We start from the raw sequence: 24,122 nt of genomic DNA, 5'->3' as shown, positions 1-24,122 counted from the left end.
AGCTTTCTACTCAGACCTAGCATTTTGTGAAAATCAGTGGTTTGTCTTGGTTCCCTTCCAACAATGAGTTTTGGGTAGAACTACATTTCAAACCACATGGAAACTGGTTTCATAATGAAACTGTAAGAAGGTCCAGACTCACGGCGCCCCCTGCTGGTCATCCAGGGAATTAGCTCACCAGCCTCTGGAGCGCCCTCTGTAGGCCGGTGATCTGCCTTGTCCTCTGCACTGGCCCCCGTGTCCCTCCCAGGACCCCGGTGCCCCTTGTTCTGGGTGCTGCCCCCTGGCAATACCCACACATGCTAGGTCTCCCCTCCCAGGGGAACCCCCACCCACTAACCCCACCTCACCTCAGGATAAGGCCACTGCCAGTCCCCATCTAGCCCCAACTCACTGGGGCAGACTGCAGTATAGGCCACTCATCATTGGCAAGGTTGGGTTTGGACCTGCTGCCTTGGCCTAGTCTTGGGCTGCCCTCTGCAACCCCCAGTACCTCTTGGCCTATTACCAGGCCGCAGCCTGGGGCTATCCAGGCTGGAGCTCCCCAGCTCCTCAGCCTTTCCCCAGCCCTGCTCCACTACAGGTACCGTCTAGCTCCCTGCAGCCAGGCCCTTGGGCTCCTGGCTCCCAGCCTCTTATATAGGCCAGCTGAAGCCTTATTAGCGTGTGGCCCAGCTGCAGCAACTTCCCCCAATCAACCAGGGTTTTACCTTGCCCTGCCCCAGCCCTCTGCAGGGCTTTTCCAACCCCTCAGGGCAGGAGCAGGTGTCTATCCCGCTACAGAAACCATATGAAAAAGTAAATGTTGGATGGTGTTAATGTATTGCCAGAAGTTGTCCTTGGTTAGCTCCAAAGGCCTATGGAGCTTAGCGACTGTCTTGCCAAAATCTGAACTGAATATTATGTTTCTTCTTCGTCCTGAAATCAGACAAGTTCTTCAAGTCTGGAGCTTTGTAACAAAGATTTGGTGCAAGTCTACAAAGGACAGCACAGGAAGTTGTCTTGTCACATTTATCCATATATATAAAATCAGTATTGCCAGAGTCTCAAAACTGCACCTAATTTGCATATAAATATATAGAACTTTTAAATAAAAATAAATGTATGGAACCATAAACATTTGCTTAGACAGTATTATTGATTACACTTCTGCTCAAGGAAAGATAGCACATGTGCTGCTGCAGATACATGGAGCAGTAAATGGTGATATTTTAATGGCATCCACTGCAGTTGTATTTTGCAATAAAAACCTGCATCTGATCGCTTTTTATCCTCAACCTGTAGTTACAGGGACATGGTCATCGTAGGCCGCAACATATGGCCTAATGAGCTATATTTGTCCCTGGGATTGCATTTTGGACATCCTTGGTATAAAAAAAATAGAGTGGCATTGCGAGGCATCAGCTGTGTGACACCAGTCAAACCAAGCTTCATGTTATTATGCAGCAATTTTTTTCCGTCCCACTCTCTCATATAAAATAAGTGAACCTTTAAAAGTGACCCAGTTCTCCGAACCAAAAGGAACTGAATAACAACAGGGAACTATAACTAGTGAAAGCAAGCCTAGGGCAATGGGCACCTTTGTTAAAGCATTTCTCTCTTCCATCTCCTCTTCTTTGTTGGATCAAAAGATGAAAGAATTCTGCCTAAGTTCTGTTTTACTAAATAAACTGATATAGTCAGCTTCCACAATTACGTTTCTCTCCCCCTTGCCGTTAGTGTCCCTATAAGTTCAACACAGTATATTAAAATAGTGTGGACCCTGGGTGGGATTTTCAAAAGTGCTCAGCATTAGCCTAACTCTGCTCCCATTGAAGTCAAGGAGTAGAGCTGGGCCAATGTCAGATGCTTCTGAAAGCCCACCCTTGGAGCCCACATGACCTTCAGATAATTGCAAGTTTAACACAGAGGGCCAGGTCCCCAACTAGTGTAAATTGTTGCAGCTCAGTTGAAGTCAATGGAGCTATGAAAGTTTACACCTGCAGAGGATCTGGCCCTGAGTAAAGATGTAATAAAGGCAATAGCCCTTTTGTAATTCTAGCCTCATTGAAGTCAATGGCAAAACACCCACTGGCTTCAAAGGGGCCAGGATTTTTTTTCTTTCTCAAATATGAAATTGCAGAACTACTAACTGTGGTATGTAACTTATTGCTTAAATCAGCCTCTGTATGAGGTGACTGGAGGGTAGCTAATGTAACACCTATTTTAAGAAAAGACTCCTCAGGTGATCCCAACAGTTACAATCAGGAAGCCTAACTTCAGTATCAGGCAAATTGGCTGAAACTATCGTGAAGAACTGAATTATCAGACACAGAGATAAACACAACATGTTGGGAAATAGTCAACACGGCTCTTGTAAAGGGAAATCACGCCTCATCAATCTATTAGAATTCTTTGTGGGAGTCAACAAGCATGTGGACAAGGTTGACCCAATCGATATAGTGTAATTGGACTTTCAGAAAGTCTTTGACCAGGTCCCTCACCAAAGGCTCGTAAGCAAAGTAAGCAGTCATGGGATATGAAGGAAGGTCCTCTTTCATGGATTAGCAACTGCTTAAAAATAGGAAACAAAGGGTGGGAGAGAATGATCAGTTTTCACAATGGGGAGAGGTAAATAGCTGGGTCCCCCAAGGATCTGTACTGGGGCCTGTTCTGTTCAACATATTCATAAATAATCTGGAAAAGGCGGTGAACAGTGAGGTGGCAACATTTGAAGATGATACAAAATTACTCAAGATAGTTAAAGCTGATTGAGAAGAGTTACAAAGGGATCTTACAAAACTGGGTACTGGGCAACAAAATTGCAGATATCAGAGGGGTAGCCGTTTTAGTCTGGATCTGTAAAAAGTAAAGGTGCCACAGGACTCTCTGTTGCAAAATTGCAGATAAAATTCTATATTGATAAATGCACAGTAATGCACATTGGAAAAATAATCCCAACTATACATAGAAAATGATGAGTTCTAAATTAGCTTTTACCACTCAAGAAAGAGATCTTGGAGTCATTGTGGATAGTTCTCTGAAAACATCCGCTCAATGTGCAGTGGCAGTCAAAAAAGCTAACAGCATGTTAGGAACCATTAGGAAAGGGATGGATAATAAAACAGAAAATATCATAATGCCCCTATATAAATCCATGGTACGCTCATATCTTGAATACAGCTGTGATGGGATGGCTCACAGAAACCCCCTTGGGAACTGCCAACAGATGTGCCAAGACTACTACTGCCCCTGCTTTCCCTGCCAGCCTGGGACTCCAGCCCCCTGTCTTGTTGAGCCAGACCACACCAGTCCGCTCCAACACAGACCCAGGGTCTGAACTACGTGCCTCAAAGCTGCAGACTTAACTGAAAGTGTCTTAAGAAGTGTTCCTGTCTTTAACAGTCAGTTGCCCAACTCCCAATGGGGTCCAAACCCCAAATAAATCTGTTTTTCCCTGTATAAAGCTTATACAGGGGAAACTCATAAATTGTTTGCCCTCTATAACACTGTTAGAGAGATATGCAGCTGTTTGCCCCCTCCCCAGGTATTAATACATACTCTGGGTTAATTAATAAGTAAAACGTGATTTTATTAAACACAGAAAGTAGGTTTTAAGTGGTTCTTAGTAGTAACAGACAGAACAAAGTGAATTACCAAGTAAAATAAAATGAAACACGCAAATCAAAGCCTAATACAGTAATAAAATTGAATACAGATAAAATCTCACCCTCAGAGATGTTTCAATAAGTTTCTTTCACAGACTGGACACCTTCCTAGTCTGGGCACAGTCCTTTCCCCTGGTACAGCCCTTGTTCCAGCTCAGGTGGTAGCTAGGGGATTTCTCATGATGGCTGTCCCCTTTGTTCTGTTCCACCCACTTATATATCTTTTGCATAAGGCGAGAATCCTTTGTCCCTCTGGGTTTCCATTGCTCCTCCTCAATGGAAAAACACCAGGTTAAAGATGGATTCCAGTTCAGGTGACATGATCAGATGTCACTGTAAGACCCCAAGCCTTCATTCCTCCCAGCCTGACTCACAGGAAGGCCTGCCTGCAAACAGCACCATCCACAGTCAATTGTCCTAGTTAATGGGAGCCATCAAGATTCCAAACCACCATTAATGGCCCACACTTTTCATAATTACAATAGGCCCTCAGAGTTATATTTTATATTTCTAGTTTCAGATACAAGAGTGATACATTTATACAAATAGGATGACCACACTCAATAGGTTATAAGCTTTGTAATGATACCTTACAAGAGATCTTTTGCATGAAGCATATTCCAGTTACATTATATTCATACTCATTAGCATATTTTCATAAAATCATATAGGGTGCAACGTCACAACAGTGTGCAGTTCTGATCACTCCATCTCAAAAAAGACATATTAGAATTGAAAAAAGTGCAGAGACAGGCAACAAAAATGATAAGGGGAAGGGAACAGGTTCTATATGAGGAGAGATTTTTTTAAAAAAACAGGGACTGTTCATCTTAGAAAAGAGACAACTAAGGGGGCATAAGATAGAGGTCTATAAAATCATGAATGGCGTGAAGAAAGTGAATAGGGAAGTGTTATTTACCCATTTACAGAACACAAAATCTAGGGATTAGCCAATGAAATTAATAGGTGCAGGTTTAAAGCAAACAAAGGGAAGTACTTCTTCCACAAACTGTGGAACTTGTTGCCATGGGATGTTGTGAAGGCCAAAAGTATAACTGGGTTCAAAAACAAACTTGCATATTGCAACTGATTTAAATTTGGCCTTGCTCTTCTTGAAGGAGTGAGGTCCCTTTAAATGTTCTCTACTCAACAGCAATAAAAAAAAAAAAAAAAAAGAGGAGAAGAATTTGGAAGATGGTTCAAGACAATTTTAGAACAAAGGACATAAAAGATGATGTTGCATATGGGAATACATTATCAAGCAACTATAGTGGGTTTGCTCTGTTCATCTTTTATTCATCCATTTTTTAGTTATCATGCGCATGCAAAACGTCTGTTGTGATGTGCGAATGTGGACATACAGTCCTGTATCTGTCTGTTTGTGAATAGCGTACCAGCCTAAACTTCACATTGAATTAGGCTTTGCTCATTGCTTTCAACCTTTAAAATGTAATATATTTAAGCTTCATAAGCCTTTGTATTGTGAATAGGTTCAGCTCTGACACTGGTCTTTAAATTAGAGATGACTGAGCTGTAACTAAAATATCCACTAGCTGCTTGTGCCACCTACAGGTACCTCCAAAATTATACCCATATACATAATAGCTGTTCCAACTGAAAGTGCTGTGGTTCTGCTCTAGGAGGTACCTTTTCTGCAGTAGCTCTGATGCTGAATTCACCTATGGCTTGATCATGAAATTAATGGAAAGACTCCCATTGACTTCAGGGGGCTTTGGATCAAGCAATAGCCAGCATGTTCAGTGCAGCCATTATGTTCCTGAAGGGAGCAGCTCCTTTGAATGAAACATTATGGCTCCCATAACAGGTAGGTTCTCCATCATTAGTTGCAAAATTCCCATTAACCTCATTACTACAGACACTCTCCTCCCATCTGCTTTCGGGGAAGTTCATCACGGGATACCAAAATATAGATTAACATTGTAGATATTGTCATTTACACCATTCTGTGGTAGCAGTTCGCACTCGCTTTGTACTCACTTTGTGCTGATATAAATGGCTACTCAAGGTGCCAGGCAGAGGAGAATCAGATTCTCACTGGGACCCTTGATCTCAGTGGAAGTGTAGCGGGAATAAAGATCATCATGACTTTGCCATCAAGTTTTGTGATCCAAAGCCTACTGAAGTCAACGGGAAAACTTCTATGAACTTTGGATCAGGCTCTCAGTGCTGGATTTACTGCACCACTGCAGAACAGATCCTGATTCTTAATGCATTTTTTGTCAGCATCCCTGGGGTTTTTATTTACTTCAGCTGGTTTCTTTGCACACTGTAGTGATTCATTTTGTTGAATCCTTGTCATGTTGTTTGAGCTAAAATTGCGTTGCAAATGTACAGCCGCTATTCCTCTCTCTCTCTCTCTTTTTTTAGTGTGGAAACAGGCATTGGAAGGATAAATTACTGTAGTTCCCTTCGAGCACATATTGATGAGAAGCAAACAGTAAAACATCAAAATAAAGCCTTTTTTTCCATAGCCCTTTTTAAAGCAAGACTATAATTATGCTCCATGCCTCTTGTAAGCGCACAGATCAAAGAGATTAAGTAATTGCTCTTGGCGTTTTGACTATGGTTTGAGTGGCTGTGTACTTGCACTGGCATACAGTATTTATAATGATGTCACTGGGAAGTAGCTGTCACCTCAGGGAACTCCTCCTTCTCCTAGGAAGTGTTCAGTGTGAGCTTGGCTTGTTGGCATAATAACAGCGCTTGTATGAAATTACTGCCACCTGGAAGACCCAGGAATGGGAACTGAATCAGTTTTACAAACCCTTGGGTAGATTGAAGCTGGGCCCTTTCCATAGCAGTAGAAGTGATTTCTGAAACAGTGATATGAAGCTCTTCTATATTTTAGTGCACAAAATGCCTTCAGTACTGAAGGCTAAATACGTGGTCTTATAGAAAACATCTCCCACTTTAGGTTGCTGTTCTGCTTATTGCAGCCATTCTGGTGAAAGGGCCTTAGCCAAAACCTTGTGTCTCAATACTTTTGAACTTTGGGGGTGTACAAACCAAGCTCCAGACCCACATTTTCCAACCTACCTTAGAGGCTGAGTGAGAACCCCAGATCTGAATACTCCAGACCTTCAGAGTGCTCAAAGTCTGCTTTCAATCTGAATTTTGTAGCTGGTCCTGTCTGTAATTTCCACTCTATCTGAAAAAAAGAATGCATGAAACACAGGGAGATAGAAAGGGGAGTAATATATATATATATCATTAGTATATTTTCATAAAATCATATAGAGTGCAGCGTCACAACAGCGTGCAGTTCTGATCACTCCATCTCAAAAAAGACATATTCGAATTGAAAAAAGTGCAGAGACAGGCAACAAAAATGATTAGGGGAAGGGAACAGGTTATATATACTAGTAGGGTTGGGCACAGTTTTCAAAAATTTAAAATTCAAAATTTAAGAAATGGGGGAAAATGTTGAGGATGTTTTTACCAAAAAACGTTCCTGTATTTTTCAACCAAATACAGAACCAGTCAAAACTTTTCAAATTTTGAAATTTCAGTTTACTTTTGAATTAACCCCCCTTCTCCCAACTAACCAGGAAAATGTCTTTGAAAAAAAAAATCATGAATATCCTCCCCCTCTCCGTTTTTGATCATGTCTACTGCTTGCCTCCTGTGGCAGTGTGAGAATGAATTAAACCTTTGATTTGAAGATAGATATTTCTTAAAGAAACTGAGTAATTAAAATTGTTAAACTTTTGTGTAAGTACTGGCAGCTAAATGTATGTAAATATTTCTCATAGAATTGTAGAAAATAGACATGAAAGATGCCTAGTGAATGATAGTGGATGACGGATAGATGGATGAATGGAGAGAGAACTAGGTAGTTAAACAGAAGAGGCATTAGTTAAAACCTACGCAAAAATTGTTTTTTTTTTTCTTTCATGAGTTTTAATATATACTTTTAATATATACTTGCAACTTTTTGACAACCCCCCCCCCCATATTTGCTTGAAATGAACTCAATTTTAATTGTAACAAAATTTAGGAAAATCCCAACAACAACAAAACAAACAAACAAAATGAAGATGCTTTTAGAATGGTGTTGCATTTTGTTATTTTATTATGGCTATTTTGCACACCTTGCATATGAAGTGTTGCTTCTCCGATGGCCAAAAAGGAGAAGACTGTGTCCAAGTCAGAAATACAATGTCAGGATTCCTTGTTCCCATGTCAATTATCAGATCATTACACTGCAAAGGAGTTGGAAACTTAACTCCTTTAGATACTTGAAAATTCCACCCGATAGCTCTCTTTCAAATGAATGCATGTGTAAATGCACCAGCGTAGATTGCAGGTATATGTTTCTGCCAGATCCTACCCTTAAAACTGTGAGAAGCTCTGGGGAATGGCCAAGCAGAAGGTTTTTGAGTCATACTGCCTGTACTGACCAGGATGATTCTGTGAGTATGTGATGCAACACACTGCGGTGCTCCTTAACACAGCTCCAAAAATGAGCATCATGAGTGCCCCAGCCCTGCTGCCAGTGGCAGCATGCCTGCAAGGATCAGGGCTTTGTTTTAACTATGCCTTTGGGGACCACAGAGCACCACCAGGCTTGTTAGTTGTACAGCCTGTCTAATCCTCAAGGACACAATTGGTCCCTATTCGGCCCTATTCCTGCATGCATGACCCTCTTCCCTCCCTCAAGGGAACACCAGTCCAGAACTTTGTCTCAGATCATGGGCAGAATTCCTCTGTCTGATCCACACTGCATGACTGATGCACTTTGTAGCATTGTTCCCTACGCGTAACCCCCAGTGTCCATCAGTGTATTGAACAAGCAAGGAATAAGCAGTAGAAAGACGCAGTGTAGATGAGAGCTGCATTGTGTGGATCAGAATGGAGAATCTTGCCCTGGGTGCCCAGATACAATTCTATAAACCCACCTGTCACCCCACAGTGCCATCCCTTTGGAACAGAAGCTTTAACTAGTCTTGTCTCCACAAAGCAGTAGCTTCCCAGGCTTCACCTCACTTGCGTGCCCAGCCAATAGGTAAACCATCACAAGAGGAGGAGGGAGGAAAAGAAAGCAGAACAGATGAGAGGAAAACAATCAGTTAAAAGAGAGGAAGAAAAGAGTCATTTGTATTTATGTGCTCTATACTCAGAGACTAAACACTGAGCAAAAGGCAGGTCTGAACTGCCGTGGGCACTGGGAATCTGTTCGGATGGGTGAGCAAGATGTTGAATAACATCAAGAAAATAATGTCAGGTCTTAATAAAAACAGTGGATAAGAGTTTATGTTTGACCTAATGCTGCTTTTAAATCGATACACTTAGGACCAAGTCATTTGCCCAGTTTGCAAGGGTCTATATATAATTCTGGTTCTAAAATTGGCCGTAAACAAATGGGATGGGTGGAGGTGATGACAATGAGTGGTGTGATGACGACATCCCAAAGTTTGTCCTTCAGAAGAAATGAGGTCATGAGCACTGTGCTGGCTAGTGCTACTCCTAAGGTCTGCGCCAATACCAGGGGTGGGGCAGAGAGGCACAGCTGATGCTGCCTTCTTGGCTTTACATGATAGCACAGGGTCACCTACAGCACTAGCAAAGCAGTTCTTGATTAGTGCAGGGTAGTGAGAGCCAGGGAACACCAGAATTTTGACTATGGGCCAGATTGTAACTAACTGCTACCCAAGTGCATGCAGGAGGAAAAGGGCTCAAGGTACACTTTCCTGTTTATGTACACATGAGTGCTTGTCACATTTGCAGTGTGCTTGCCAGTAGAGTTACTCTTTTTCTACAGACTAGCTGTCCTTGTATAGTCTGGGGCAATGTAGAGATGGTTGAAAAAAACTGAATGCAGAAATATTACAATTTAAAAGAGGAACAAGGGTTTTTTTATTTTTTGCAAACATGCTCATGAAAAATACATCCCGTTTGTTCACCAGCTGTGGAGCTAATTGAAAATTTTTGCAATTCAGAATTTTTCTGTTTAGGGGAAAAGATACAATTTTTTCTCCCCACAAAAAATGTTTCTGGTTTTTGACTAGCTCTAGTGTGAAGGGTTTTGCGCTGCTGTCTGAGTGCAACTTCATTACCAGAAATTTAGATTATAATCCAAAATGACCCTGAAATAAATAAATAAAAACCAATAAAATAAAACACTAATAACACAAAAGTAGGAAGTACTGGTGTGATGTTGCACTCCATAATGTTTTATGTAAATATGTTTATGAGTGTAAATATGATGTAACTGGAATATGCTTTATGCAAAAGGTCTCTTGTAAGATATCATTACAAATCTTATAATCTACTGAGTGTTTTCATCCTATTTGTATGAATGTATCATTCTTGTATCTGAAACTAGGAATATGTAGCATAATTCTGAGGTCTTATTGTAATTATGCAAAGTGTGGGCCATTGATGGTTGTTTAGAATCTTGATGGCTCCGATTAACTAGGACAATTGGTTGTAGATGGCTCTGTTTACTTGTAAGCCTTCCTGTATACCTGTGTGCCAGCGAGTGAGTAATGAAGTCTCACAGGACATGTCACATGATACTAGAATCCATCTTTAACCTGGTGCTTTTTCATATAGAAGGAGGGGTGGGAACCCAGAGAGAGACAAAGGATTCCCACCTTGTGCCAAAGATATAAAAGGGGGTGGGACAGAACAAAAGGGCTGCCAGTCATGAGAAATCCCCAAGTTATCACCTGAGCTGGAACTACCAAGGATTGTACCAGGGGAAAGGATTGGGCCCAGACTAGGAAGAAGTCTAGTCTGTGAAAGAAGCTTATTGGAACATCTCTAAGGGTGAAATTTACCTGTATTCAGTTTCTTAATGTATTAGGCTTAGACTTGCATGTTTTATTTTATCCTGGTAACTTACTTTGTTCTGTATGTTATTACATGGAACCGCTTAAATCCTACTTTTTATACTAAATAAAATCACTTTTGTTTATTAATTAACCCATAGTAAGTGATTAATACCTGGGGGAGCAAACAGCTGTGCATATCTCTCTATCAGTATATAGAGGGAGGACAATTTCTGAGTTCACCCTGTATAAGCTTTATATAGAGTAAAACGGATTTATTTGGGGTTTGGATCTCATTGGGAGCTGGGTGTCTGGGTAGCTGGAGACAGGAGTACTTGCTGAACTGTTTTCAATTAAGTCTGCAGTTTTGGGGACGTGGTTCAGACCTTGGAGCTGTGTTGCAGCAGGCTAGCATATCTGGCTCAACAAGACAGGCTTCTGGAGTTCCAAGCAGGCAGAGACAACAGGCTCAGAGGTAAATTCAGCACATCAGGTGACAGTCCCAAGGGGATCTCTGTGACCGAACCTGTCACAACTGGAGATGCAACTTTAGGAACTAATAAGATGCATATTTTCCCATTATGGTTCTTGTTAAATTAAGAAAAGAGCCAAGGAAACAATAAATTAGTCACTGAAAGAGAGATGTTTAGGGGCACAAAGGCACTCAAGTTTCAATGGGACTTTCAGTGAGAGTTGGGCACCTAACTGTCTTTTGTGCATTTGAAAATCTCCCCCTAAATGGAAAAATAAGAATCCTTTCTTATCCTTCCCTTGTTTCCGAGTCTAATAATTTTTATACTATAATTGCATAGAGGTTTAGTAATAGTAGGAAGATTTGAGCTACTATGTGTACACCTGCAAGTCTTGAACCTGAGCCATAGCTACTGCTTTGCTAAAATAAAAAATGCTTGCCAGGTGCACTGGCTGCAGCAGATTTTACCTTAACTGATTCAGGCTATTTCCTCTCTGGACTAATCAAAAGACTCTGAGATTAGACTGAAAATTGTTGTTCAGCACACTGCGCACAAGACCAAACTACAATTCTTTTTGCTCACTCAGGGATATAAATCAAACACTTATTGTGACTCTAGAAGGCGACAGGATTAAAATGCAGGGAAGTGTACTTTATCTTTTGAGGCTTAAATAACTATCATGGCATTTATTAATGTGTAATTACATAGTCATTACAGATTTATGCTCTACCGATTAAATAATTGGAGTAACTGACTGTGATTTATCGTGTGTAAGAACAGTCTGGCGTGCTCACAGAACCATGCACTGTAATTAGATCGTAATTGGCATGCTTTGAGTAAAAGAAGTAACCAATAAAATGAAAACCAACAAGTCATTGCTTTATTATTATTTTGAGAGAGAAATTGTTTCAATGAAAACAACTGGAGATAAACAGATGAATCTTTAATTTGATAGGGTAAGCTATCTTCAACTGAAACCCCATTGCAGTACATGCCAGGACTGCTTGGAATCATCCAGTCTGTTTGGGTTTTTTTGACTTCCTGGCTTGTGCAATGGAGCAATTGATATTAACCAGAGGCAACACCAGGGGGAACTTGGAGAACACACTATCCTTTCAGAGGAACTATCTCCTCCAAGAAACTAGATGGAGCAATGAAATGAATTGGATGACCCAGCCTTGTAGATGCTGTTGGTTTTGATGGAGGATAGTGGATCCTTTCCTGTATTCTCTGATGCTCTCCCTGTCTCTCAGTTAACACATACTAATTTCACTTCAGGTTATAACTGTAAGAATATTAGTTGGGCAAGTAGCAAAAGCTGTTGCTGAAATGGATCTTTAATGGCTTACAGCTGGGCAGATTGTTACCGGTACCCGTGAAAATTCAGATACAATGTGCTCAAAGCACAGCAATTTATTTGAGAAAGAATCACACAAGCAGTAAAAGGTTATACAATATGTATTCTTATTAAACCTCAATTCCCCAAGCATAAACCCTAAGTAACTATGTTGGTCCTACAGAGTATCCTGATTGGCAAACAAACCAGGTATAGCTACCAGTCCTAGATGGAGTCTTCTCTTCTCTTCTCTTCTCTTCTCTTCTCTTCTCTTCTCAAGTACTTGGTCTGTCAAATGTCCTCTGAAGCAGTGTTTTGGCTAACCTGAGGCCCTCTGGTCCAAAAGTCCCACAAAAGTCCCTCGAAGCAGGGTGTTGGCTACCCTGAAACCCTCTGTCTTAACAGTGTCACGGACCTCTTCAGATATTAATTGGGGAGCTGCCAGTGCATGTACGATATTCTTAGTATTTATACCCCTCGCTCTCAAAGGAGTCACATGCCCCCGAAATACGTCCTGTGGGCATTTCATTACTTGTTTTTCTAATTAATATTTTGGAAGGGGACAAAAAGGGTCAGACCAAAGGCCATTTGATGTTTACTCTCTCATCAATCATTCATTTAAGCCAGTGGTGGGCAACTTGCGGTCTGTCAGGGTGATCCACTGGCGGGCCACGAGACAGTGTTTACATTGACCATCCGCAGGCATGGCCGTCCACAGCTCCCAGAGGCTGCGGTTTGCCATTCCCAGCCAGTAGGAGCTGCGGGAAGCAGCGTGGGCCACAGGGACGTGCTGGCCGCCGCTTCCCGCAGCTCCCATTGGCCGGGAACAGCGAACCGCAGTCATTGGGATCTGTGGGGGGCCGTGCCTGTGGATGGTCAATGTAAACACTGTCTCAGGGCCCACCAGTGGATTATCCTGACGGGCCGCAGATTGCCCACCACTGGCATAAGCTCGTAGTGTGGTGCCACCCTAAAGGGGTCATTTTGACCCAGGACAGTTAGTACCAAGCTCACTATTTACATATTTCCTGCATATTTACTTAGTGAACGGGCCATCGACTGACCATGACCAAAATTCCAAGCTGAAATACACACACACATAGAGCCTCTAGTTAACCATTCATAATCCATAATTATATCAGCATTCAAATACTATCTGATTCTAAGAGACCTCGGTTCCCAGAATCCTTTAGCAAATTCAGACGTACTAAGCCTTGCTACATTCATATCAATCACAGTAATTCCTAATAATAATTTGGCAGCATCCCAACACCTGTCATTCCAGCAAACACTTAAATGGGCTGTTCAACTCTGTAAAGTTTTCTTTTCTTTTAATAAAAAAAAAAATCACCTGCATGTTTTTCCACCCTTCTCATTTCCTGGTTTTTCTAAAGGCTGAAAATTTCAGAATGTCTAGGCCTGGGAAACTCCCTTTGCACAGGATTACACAAGGCAGCAGAGAATCAGGCCCTGTGGGTAATTGGCAGTACTGTAGCAGCAAAGCTGGTGGTTCTCCCTGAGAAGTAAGGGGAGTTCTGTGGTGGTGTAAGACTAGTAGTTTTTCCACCCCAGATGGGACTTGAACCCACAATCTCTGACTTAGAAAGCCATTGCCTTATCCATTAGGCCACTGGGGCCTTGATATAAGACTAGTGAGTGGACATAACAGCTTGCTTCACAACTCCTAGCACAGGGACACACTAAGGATATGTCTACACTCTGGGCACTATATAGGCACATAGTGATGGCATTCTAGCAATGCTGGCATAACCTTATAGTGTAGACACAGTCTACACTGATAGAAGGGCTTTTTCTGTCAGTGTGGGAACACCACCTCCCTGAGCAATGCGTCTACACTGTGCGTTACCATAGCAATGTTGTTCAGGATGTGGATTTTGTCATGTCCCTGAGCGACGGAGCTATGTTGACCTAAATTTTAAGTGTAGTCAAGAACTAAGGGCCTAGCTGGGAGCCGTTTGTGGGAGGAGGCATGGCAGAAACACACAACACTCTGACTGTTCTGGGCTGCTGGTTGGCTCCTCAGGGTCGTTGCAGGCAGTATAAAGTAGAGCAACTGCTGGGGCTGTTTGAGCATTGCCTCTAGAGCAGGGGTCGGCAACGTTCGGCACGCGGCTCGCCGAGGTAAGCACCCTAGCGGGCCGGGCCAGTTTATTTACCTGCTGACGTGGCAGGTTCGGCCGATCGCTGCCCCCACTCGCCGCGGTTCGCTGTCCCGGGTCAATGGGGCGGCGGGAAGTCGTGGCCAGCACATCTCTCGCCCGCGCCATTTCCCGCCGCCCCCATTGGCCCGGGACGGCGAACCGCAGCCAGTGGGGGCCGCGATCAGCCAAACGTGCCACGTCAGCAGGTAAATAAACTGGCCCGGCCCACTAGGGTGCTTACCCTGGAGAGCCGTGTGCCAAACATTGCCGACCCCTGCTCTAGAGTCTGGGAAGCACAAAGGCGATGCACAGACACCTCTGTCTTGCCCTTGGGCTGTGCTGAGTTCAGCTCAGCAGCAGCTCCAGAAAAGGGCCAATGTCTTTACACAAGCCAATTTCCATTGTAAGGGGAGCTGGTAGGGGCCCATAAACCTGGCTCAGAATTGTCATAGTACAGGCTCTTTAGTAGTAGTACAGAATGCCAATAGACAATTATTCATTCAAATCACACTGTTTCCATTCAGTGAAGCATTTAAATTCGGAATCTCCAAAAATCCTCGGGTTTATAGGGCTCCCAAATGCTTTGTGTCTAAGGCAACTGCCCCTGCTGCCCATTCATAGTCATGTGGGAAACAGCCGATCTGTTTATCTAGAATCTAGAAGGTGCCTACAGCCCTGGAAAGCAGAATTTTCTCCCACTGCTGCTAATTAGATCAATAGGGATCTTATTCACAAGTTATTGAGAGAGACAGTCGTAAACTAATTAAGCATACTCTGGCTGAGCAATACTTTCTCTTCCTGCCCCCTATTTCCTGTGTGAAGTTAAAATAACCTCAGAGTGCTCTAGGCTGAAGCAATGGCACAGATCATTTGCTGCAAGAGGATATTTTTTAGCCAGTTTAATTCCTGTAATATCTTATGGTATGTGTAATGTTAAAGAGATGAGATATGGAAAGTGATTAGGCTGCAGTCTGCAAGGTGATGTTTTGCTGTATTCACACGAATCAGGATGCCAGCTCTGAGTGAAGTCAGTGGATAACATGGTAAAGGGTTAAGACAAGGCAGATTTAACTCACCTGAGCACTGTTTTGTGCACACAGCACACTGCAACAAGCATTTAATAGCAAAATAAAATACCCTGAACATATGCATCCAAGCGAATGCCTGCTGGGATGCTTGCCCAAATGGTGATCTATTGCATTAGGATAATTAGAGAACAACACTATTTGCTGTTTCAATAATTTTCTGTGTCAAATATTTTACTGTTAATTTGAACACCTGGGGCTTGCTTTAATACTGTTTAGAGCTTCGATGTTAAATTACGTTTTCTTCAGATGCACGATAAATCACTTAATGGAATTTCCCAAATGTTTTAAAATTAAGTTTATATTTTCTTAAAGCATGTCAGTTTCATAGCTGTAATGGAAATGATGTGAGGTAGCTAGGGAGCTTTCACAGCCTACAAACTTATTTCTCTACTTTACTCTTTAAATCCAATTTATACAGAAGTCCCTGCCCTTCGCTGTGTGTGTGGAGGGGTCCTCTCTGTGGATGTGAAAGGCCCTATGTGAAGTGCATGTAATACCCATTAAAGGGTTAATCAATTCTCAGTAACTGCTAGAGGAGATGGGCCAACACAGGCAGCTGAAATCTGAATGTGGTTAAATTTCAAAAGGGTCCAGACTGATATTGCTGAATTGGAATCCTTCTCTACAGTTTTTGTTCCAGGCTTTATCCCAAATCAAAAGGGACCTCGTCTCCAATTCTGGTTTGGATGTGGCTGAAAGCTCACCAGGATAGCTGTTCTCCCATGGCTGCAGTCAGTGTTGGTAGAAGTCTTGTGAGGGTAGCTAATGTCACTTACAGGGCTGCCCACGGTGCTGCTGCTTTGGCATGGTGAGTCAGTAGCAGTACCGAGGGAGCACTTCACACTCCAGAGTCTCATTGAAGAGACACTGAGTTCCCCCTCCCACACCAGGCACCCCGTACAGCTTACAACCCCAACTCCACCCCAAATCTCTGCCTTCCCTGACCTGCTACCCATTCCTGCCAACTCACTCCCTCTTCTCAACCCTCTCTTCAATCCGTCGTACCCCCCCAAAACCCTGCTTTCTCTGCCTGCCTCCTCACATCCCCAGAGAATCAAATTCCACATAATTACATACAGTATTAAAATGTTCTCTTAAGAGATATTGAGCTGCAGTTGGAGACAAAATTCACTCATTAAAGCATGACACGGAGGGGTGTAAATCTCAATACCCCCAACAGGCTCATATGGAAGACATAAAAATAAAGGAAATAAATACTGCTAGGAGCCTTTCAACACTGTGGGAATTAGGGAATGGCATTTCAAGCTTGTTTTCATTTGGTTTAAAAGCAAACTAACTGTACAATGCATCTTCCAGACTTACACATCTCATGCTTTGTAGCACTTTCTGTGACTGCCAGCCAAGAGAGCCCTGGTTAGGGACCAAGAAAAGATTTCAGGCCTCAGACAAAGGGAGGCTAAATGTGTCCCTAATGGGCCATGTTCACCCATTGGCAAAAGGAGTCCGTGATCTTGCTGCTTTTGCATACCTGCTAGTTGATGAAAGGAGAGGCACTGAGATCATTTACATATCTTTCAGCTCAGTCAAATGAAAGCCATTGCAATGACAGTGTCCTCCTGCAGTGGACAGAGGAGGGGTGAATGAAGGAGCAAGACCTGGAGAAAAGAGTGCATAATCCTGCGGGCTCTGGTTTACTGTAAAGAAAGGGATTCAGCTAAACCAACAGCCCGAATGGCTTTTAATTCAATAGAGAGACAAGGTGGGTGAGGTAATATCTTTTGTTGGACCAACTTCTGTTGGTGAGAGAGACAAGCTCTTCTTCATCTCTGTGTGTGGCTGGAAAGCTTGTCTCTCTCTCCAGCCTCACTTACCTTCTCTCACTGATATCCTGGGACCGACACAGCTACAATTACACTACTTTTAATTCAATAGTCACGCAGCCTGGTTTTGTTTAAAAGTTGCCCATGGGCTGTGAAGGCCTCCAAACACGATCCTACATAGATAAAAAATATCAGGACTGAGACCCAGGCTTTCAAAAGATGAATCCACGTTGGCAGTACTAACAGTACAGGATGCATGTAATTGACATCTACCTTTGTGTTTGGATGCCTGCTCGCTTTGTTCTTGACACCTTTTCTAACCACGCAACATGACTGTAAAGTTGGGTAGGGGAAGCAGGGGTCGCTGTGTCAGGTTTTTCTCCCCTGCATGGTCCGCAGTTGGGGTAGGCAGCTGTAAAGCATTGTAGCCAAAGAGAGGCTAGCATGCACAAACCTAGGGTCAGGCTTCTGTTAACATTTATCCATGAAAATATTTGCAAATCACTTCTGTTATCTATCTGGCTATGTCGCATAGTAAACTCAAAGTAAACGTGCTTGCTGAGGATCAAGTAAGTGGGCCAGGAAGCTTCACGCTGTCTGCTGAAAAAAAGCTTGTTGGTGCCCAATATATTTCAGAACAATTAATCCATGTGAAAAATGCTATAAACACTTCGAAGTTCAGTGAGTCTGACTGTTCAGTGACCTGCTTCATGTAACTGAATGTCATGGAGATTTGAACTGCCAGATGGCCTCTTTAACACACACACACAGACATATCCTTCCGAAACTGAAAAATGTTTGGAGCCCAAATCCCAATTACTGGTTTATGTGGATCTGTTTTCCCCGTTTCTGTTTCCACTCTCCTTCCTTGGACATGTGCCAGGAGAGGAGATAAATGCAGGAGGAAGACAAGAGACAAATAAAAAACCTAGATGTGTAAGAGCTGGTCCTGGAGTTGTCACTATATATAGTTTGTGTGATACTGGAATCTATGCCATACAATCTTGTTATGATTACTGCATCCACCCTATTCTTTTGTGTATTGAATCTTTTGTGTTAGCTCTAAGTACTTTATCTAGTGCTTTCATAATAGTTTCATCCAGGCAATCAATATTTAAAGAGATAACAATTGCTCATTTTTAGAATTTAAGGTACTCATGCAGTATTGGTCCAAGTAAGTGCTTTTATCTGCACTTTATAATGTTGGCTTAGTATATTCATCATAGTCTTTCTTTCTTTCCTTCTTTCCTTCTTCAAAGATGAATTTGGCTCTCTTAATGTGTGTACTGAAATGAGGATCATAGAAAACGTATTTTGAGGTTAAACAGCCATATCATAGATATATATTTATTCTAGAGCTAGGTGGACAAATATACTTGTTGAATATTTTTTTAAATCACAAAATATACTGAATAAGTTATTCAGTGAATAGTATTTGACTATAATTAATGTATACATATTTATGTTACTATGTGTGTAGAGGATTAAAATAATTCAGTGGATATATACTATATGGCTAATATTTTACATCTGTTAAATATGAAGAGCCTGATTGTCATTTACACTAAAGGCTGGTCTACACTACAGACCCAATATCAGTATAACTATGTTGCTCAGGGGTGTGAAAAATCCACATCCCTGAGTGACTAGTTAGACTGACCTAAGCCCCTGTGTAGACAGCATCACGTTGGCGGGAGAGCTTCTCCCATCGACATTGCTACTGCCTCTTTGGGAGGTGGATTAACTATGCCGACAGGAGAGCTCGCTCCTGGTGGCTAAGACCTTGGCTACACTTGCGAGTTACAGCGCAATAAAGCAGCCCCGGGCGCCGCAGCTCACTCCCCGTCCACACTGGCAAGGCACGTAGAGCGCTCTGACTCCGCAGCTACAGCACTGCTGCTACTCCACCTCGGTGAGTGGAATAACGTTTGCTGCGCCCCCGCTGGAGCGCCGTGGCACCAGTGTGAACGAGGTGTTGCATTACTGCGCTGTGATCAGCCTCCGGAAACGCCCAATGATCCCCTTAAATCAAGTGGCCACTCTTGTCATTGTTGTGAAATCGGCTGCAGGAATGCGGAAATGCCCTTTCAAAGCTCCGTTTCGGAGAAGCCAGCTGCTTATCAGCTCCGAGAAAAAGCAACCATTTACTGTTCGCTTTTAGTGAGTGAGAGAGAGAGAGAGGTGGGGGGAAAGGGGGTCTGAACTTACAAGACAGCATGCTGATACACTCTCAGCACCCCAAAACCCCACTCTCTCTCCCTCCACGTACACACAACACACTCCCTGTCACACTCCACCCCGCCCCCCCCATTTGAAAAGCACGTTGCAGCCACTTGCATGCTGGAATAGCTGCCCATAATGCACCGCTTCCAATGCCACTGCAAGTGCGGCAAATGTGGCCACGCCAGTGCGCTTGAAGCTGTCAGTGTGGACAGACTGCAGCGCTTTCCCTACTGCGCTCTCCAAAGGCGGGTTTAACTCACAGCGCTCTACATCTGCAAGTGTAGCCATGCCCTTAGAGCATCTTCACTAAACTGCTACAGCTGCGCAGCTTTAAGGGTAGACTTGCCTTTAGGCTCTTGTTGGTCATTCTGAAAGTGTAAAGGGGCCTTAATGTGGGAATACATTACATTTGCACCTACCGTGAGCCCTTTGACACTGCCAGAGTGGTGCAAATTGGCCTTAATGTAAATGAGAATCAGACCTTAGGATTCTTTGTGTCCCAACTTCTGCAGTTCTACCCAGCCCAAGCTCCCATTGAAGTCAGTGGACGTTTTACCTGAGAAAGGACTGCAGGATTTAACCAGCTGGGCAGATCCTCAGCAGGTGGAAATTGTCATCGCTTCATTGACGTTCATGTAGCTATGACAATGGACACCAGCTGAAGATCTGTCCCTGTATGTTGCTGTTAGTAAGCAGTTGTTACTGCACTGAAACTATGCAACGTCAGTGTCACCTAGATTCAAAAAGTTAATTAGCACATGCTGTTTAAAGCAGTAATATCCCTTTTAAGCCTTTTGAGGCAGGACCATTCTATAGAACTGAATAGAAGATAATAGTCCTGCTATAGAATTTTATGAGATGGTTCGAAAAACCTACAGAAAGATCGCATTCTTTATTAACTTCCATAGATTTTTTAAGTGTTTTCTATTGAACGTGAATATATTTACATTCTAGAACCCTACAGTTTGAATCACTGTTATCTAGAGTGTTTTCCATAAGGGCATATGGTAAGGCAGAAGGCCAAAGGATGAGTGACTTTAACAATGCATGAGATGCAGTAATCCCCTAGAAATGCACTGCCTGGAAAGTAGTTACACTTGTATGTCTACTGACAAGGGTCTGATATCACTGACAGCACATCAGGAAAAATCTATGGGCCACATTCCCTGCTTTGCTCAGTTTATGCGCAGTGAAGCAGTGATGGGAGGAAGACCATACAGGAGTAGGTTACAGCTCCCTGATTCTCTGCCTGCTCCTAGTGCTGCTCTAACCTGTGCATGCAGGCAACATGAATCCCCAAGGGGCTGTCCACCAGCTGAGGAGAGTTGCAGTGCAGTGCTATGCCTCTTTTCCACCCAGATTCACACCCAGCTCCAGTGGCTGTGGGGAGGGTCAAATAGGAGCTAGTTACACCTGCTCCTGTATGCCCATTGGGTTTTTCCCCACACCAGGAGAGGTTTCTGCTCTCTTTATGCCTGCACAGCAGTGCAAAGGAAGCAGAGTGGGACAGAGAATCTGGTTCTAAAGCCCTTTCCTGCTAAGGTAACAACTGTGCAATAAAATGGCATCTGTTTCCTCGCTGCCCAACTCCGTTAAATATGTTTATTTAGATTAATTTGTTCTTAATGTCGTAAGAATCATCCCGTAAAGTCTAAATGAAATGCATAGTTAAGACTTCTTATGCAAGGTGTCACTGTGAGAGCATAACAAGTGCAAGAAGCCTTTGCTTTGTTAATGGCAGCGAGACAGACCTGTAGTTGTAAATTTTTCATGTAAGGGACTAATGCATCAGACATTACAGATCGGTGCCAAAATATTACTCAGCTATTTGTTATGCTTGACTGCAATAAAGACAAACGATTGCTTTGTCTTAGGCAGTATTTGTTAATATACTGGTCTCAAGATAAGACTTATCATAGCAGAAATGCAAGCATCCATGAAATGAAATTTCACTATATTAAATATTTTGTATTAAGAGATTTGTCTCCTATAATACATACCAGTTTATTTTATTTTTCCAGGAAGTGGGATGAACTGTGAGGATCTGTAATGAAATATTAACCCCAGGATGATATACGTATTGTCTGCCAACCCAAACATCCGGTCACAAATATTATATGCACTCTAATTCAGGAGCCAGGATAAAATGTCAGGTTGTTTTTAACTTCTTTTTCTAAAGTAGGGAAGTAATCATACCAGTTAGATGCAGGTAAGTGTTCTGCATGCATCTCCCACATAGTTCTGCCATTGCACTTCAAACTTGACATGCTGTATACCCTGCAATTCCAGTCCTGGGGTCTCCATACACCTGTACTAGCACATGGGAATCCTGGTTTGCAGCATCCTTTGCTATTTCATGTCCTGGCCCCACTTGAGCACAGGCTGCCAGTCATGGGCAGCAGGTATAATAGGCAAGTTGCCTCCCCTAGCACAGCCGTCCCTGCTGCCCAACACCTGGGCCATGGTGCCCCCCGTCTGCCTCTTCCCCTCCCTGCTCTGACTCTTCCCCGAGGCTCCCATGACTTGCTGCTGCTGCCTGGGGTGAATCTACCTCCTCTCCTCTCCTCCACTCATCCCCTTCCCCCCTCTGAGGTCCCTGCAGTTGCCGGCCACGTCTCTCCTCGCACTCCCCCCCCCAGCGGGGCGCGGGATGTGTTTGAGAATGTGAGCGGGGAGTCAGTGGCAGACAGGGGGAGTGAAGAGGCGAGCAGAGGGGATCCCTGAGTAACTTTACACAGTGAAAAAGCCTTCCAGAGACCTAGTAGCAGAGATCACTGAAACTGTTAGAGCCATTAAAGTGGTAATGAAGCCATTTGCCAATGCCCAGGAAGCCTTTCACCACATTCAGCTGGCTTTTATATTGTAGGAAAATGTGTTATTGGGGTCAAAACAGTTTCCAAATGATGACCCGTCAGTTATTCTCTGTACCCAGAAGAAGTAACTGCTAGCTTGGCTTAAGGAGGAGCTGACATAGCCAGTGAGTTTATTTCTTGATCTAATCATTTTATTCAAACCCAGTTTAAGTAAACGAGTCTGGCAGGGAATTCTGTGATTAAACTACTGCCTTAATGCAGGTTGTCAATGACAAGCACTTTTTCAAAAGGAGAGATTAGGCTTCAGGTTGGCGCAGGTAGCCTGGCTTTTTGTCTCTCTCTATACAGCATACACCAAAGGCCCTGCCACACAGAGGAGAATCTATCTGGCAATTGAGCTATGCCTGTTGCCTGTTCAGTTCCATTGGGGAATGTTATTAGTGCTTTACGGTGAAAAGGAGAGAGGGTGTTATGGGGGGTGAGGGGCAGCAGCAGGATGAGGAGGCGAGTAGTGAGCCAGCTGCACAGCAGGTGATGGTGGGGGTCTGTGGCGGGCGGGGAAAGGGTCTGGTGAGGGGGGGTGAGGAGGCGAGCAGCAGGTGGGCGAGCGGTGGGCGGGGGAGAAGGTGAGCAGAGGGGGGGGATCTGGGTGGTGGTGAAGAGGTGAGTGGCGAGTCAGCAGTGGGTGGGGGCGTGGCCTGGGGCAGAGCAGGGGTGGAGTTTGGGTGGGGCTGTGGGCAGAAGAGGCAGGACAAGGAGCTTGCCTCCTCCAGGGGAAGTTTCACCCACTGCCCATGCTGCCAGCCGTCCTAATCTGTGCTAAATTACAAATGGTAGTTTTGTAAAGTGGACACATTATCTGAGGGTCAGCAGCTCCTTTTACAAATTACACCCACTATGGATTTGTACTCTCTCCTGCACAAAATAGCAAGTCTGACCCTAGAAGTGGAAGACATGCAGAGCCTGATTTATCACTGCTTTACCATCATTTATGGTGGTGTGGTTCCATCGATCTTTACGGCGCTAGTATACGGAGTTGGTATAACACAGATCTAACTCACTGACAAATCAGGCCCAAACAGGCTAATAGGAAAAATGTTAAATACTCTAAGACAGTGGTTCTGAACCTTTCCAGACTACTGTACCCCTTTCATGAGTCTGATTTGTCTTGCATACCCTAAGTTTCACCTCACTTAAAAACTACTTGTTTACAAAATCAGACATAAAAATACAAAAGTGTCACAGCACATTGTTACTGAAAAGTTGCTACTTTCTCATTTTTACTATATAATTATAAAATAAGTACAATATATATATTCCAATCAATTTATCTTTCATGTGATACTTGAGACTGTTTTTCACCTGTGAGCCTTGTCTGAAGCCTGAGCCCCAGGCAGCAAGGCTGAAGCATGTAATTTACCTCCATGGGGCCCTCTGTGGCAGGGGGCACCGGGCAATTTCCCTGCTTGCCACCCCTTCATGCTGACCGTGCACTTGCTATCCCCCTAAATCCGTCTCATGACCCCCCGCAGAGACTGCAATCCCCAGATTGAGAAACACTGATCTTGATGAGTTGAGTACCCCCTGGAAGACCTCTGCGTACCCCCAGGGGTACATGTACCCCTGGTTGAGAACTACTGCTCCCACCTTATAGAAGCTCCACCTAGATAAAGACCAGAAAACTCTGAAACAACCCGATCATGGCTGCTACAATATTAAAAGCCTTACTAGAGACAAGATATACCATATCTACCACTCCCCCCCACCCACAAGGCTTGTTACCCTGTCAAGAAAACTATTAGGTT

The 24,122-nt window shown here is 43.4% G+C and overlaps 1 protein-coding gene and 1 non-coding gene across 2 annotated transcripts in view; one reads left to right on the top strand and one right to left on the bottom strand.

Moving 5' to 3' along the window:
• The window catches only part of KCTD16 (potassium channel tetramerization domain containing 16), a 160,875-nt gene that overhangs the window by 75,407 nt on the left and 61,346 nt on the right, over positions 1 to 24,122 (top strand). The gene's annotated exons all lie outside the window — the stretch shown is intronic.
• TRNAR-UCU lies at positions 13,815 to 13,887 on the bottom strand. Its single transcript has one exon. It is a non-coding gene; the product is annotated as a tRNA-Arg (tRNA).

The sequence above is a fragment of the Terrapene carolina genome, unplaced genomic scaffold, assembly GCF_002925995.2.
Source record: "Terrapene carolina triunguis isolate 2854851 unplaced genomic scaffold, T_m_triunguis-2.0 Scaffold629, whole genome shotgun sequence".
In the NCBI taxonomy this organism is placed as follows: Eukaryota; Metazoa; Chordata; order Testudines; family Emydidae; genus Terrapene; species Terrapene triunguis.
The sequence above is the reverse complement of the archived record's forward strand: the minus strand, read 5'-3'. Positions and strand labels throughout refer to the sequence as shown.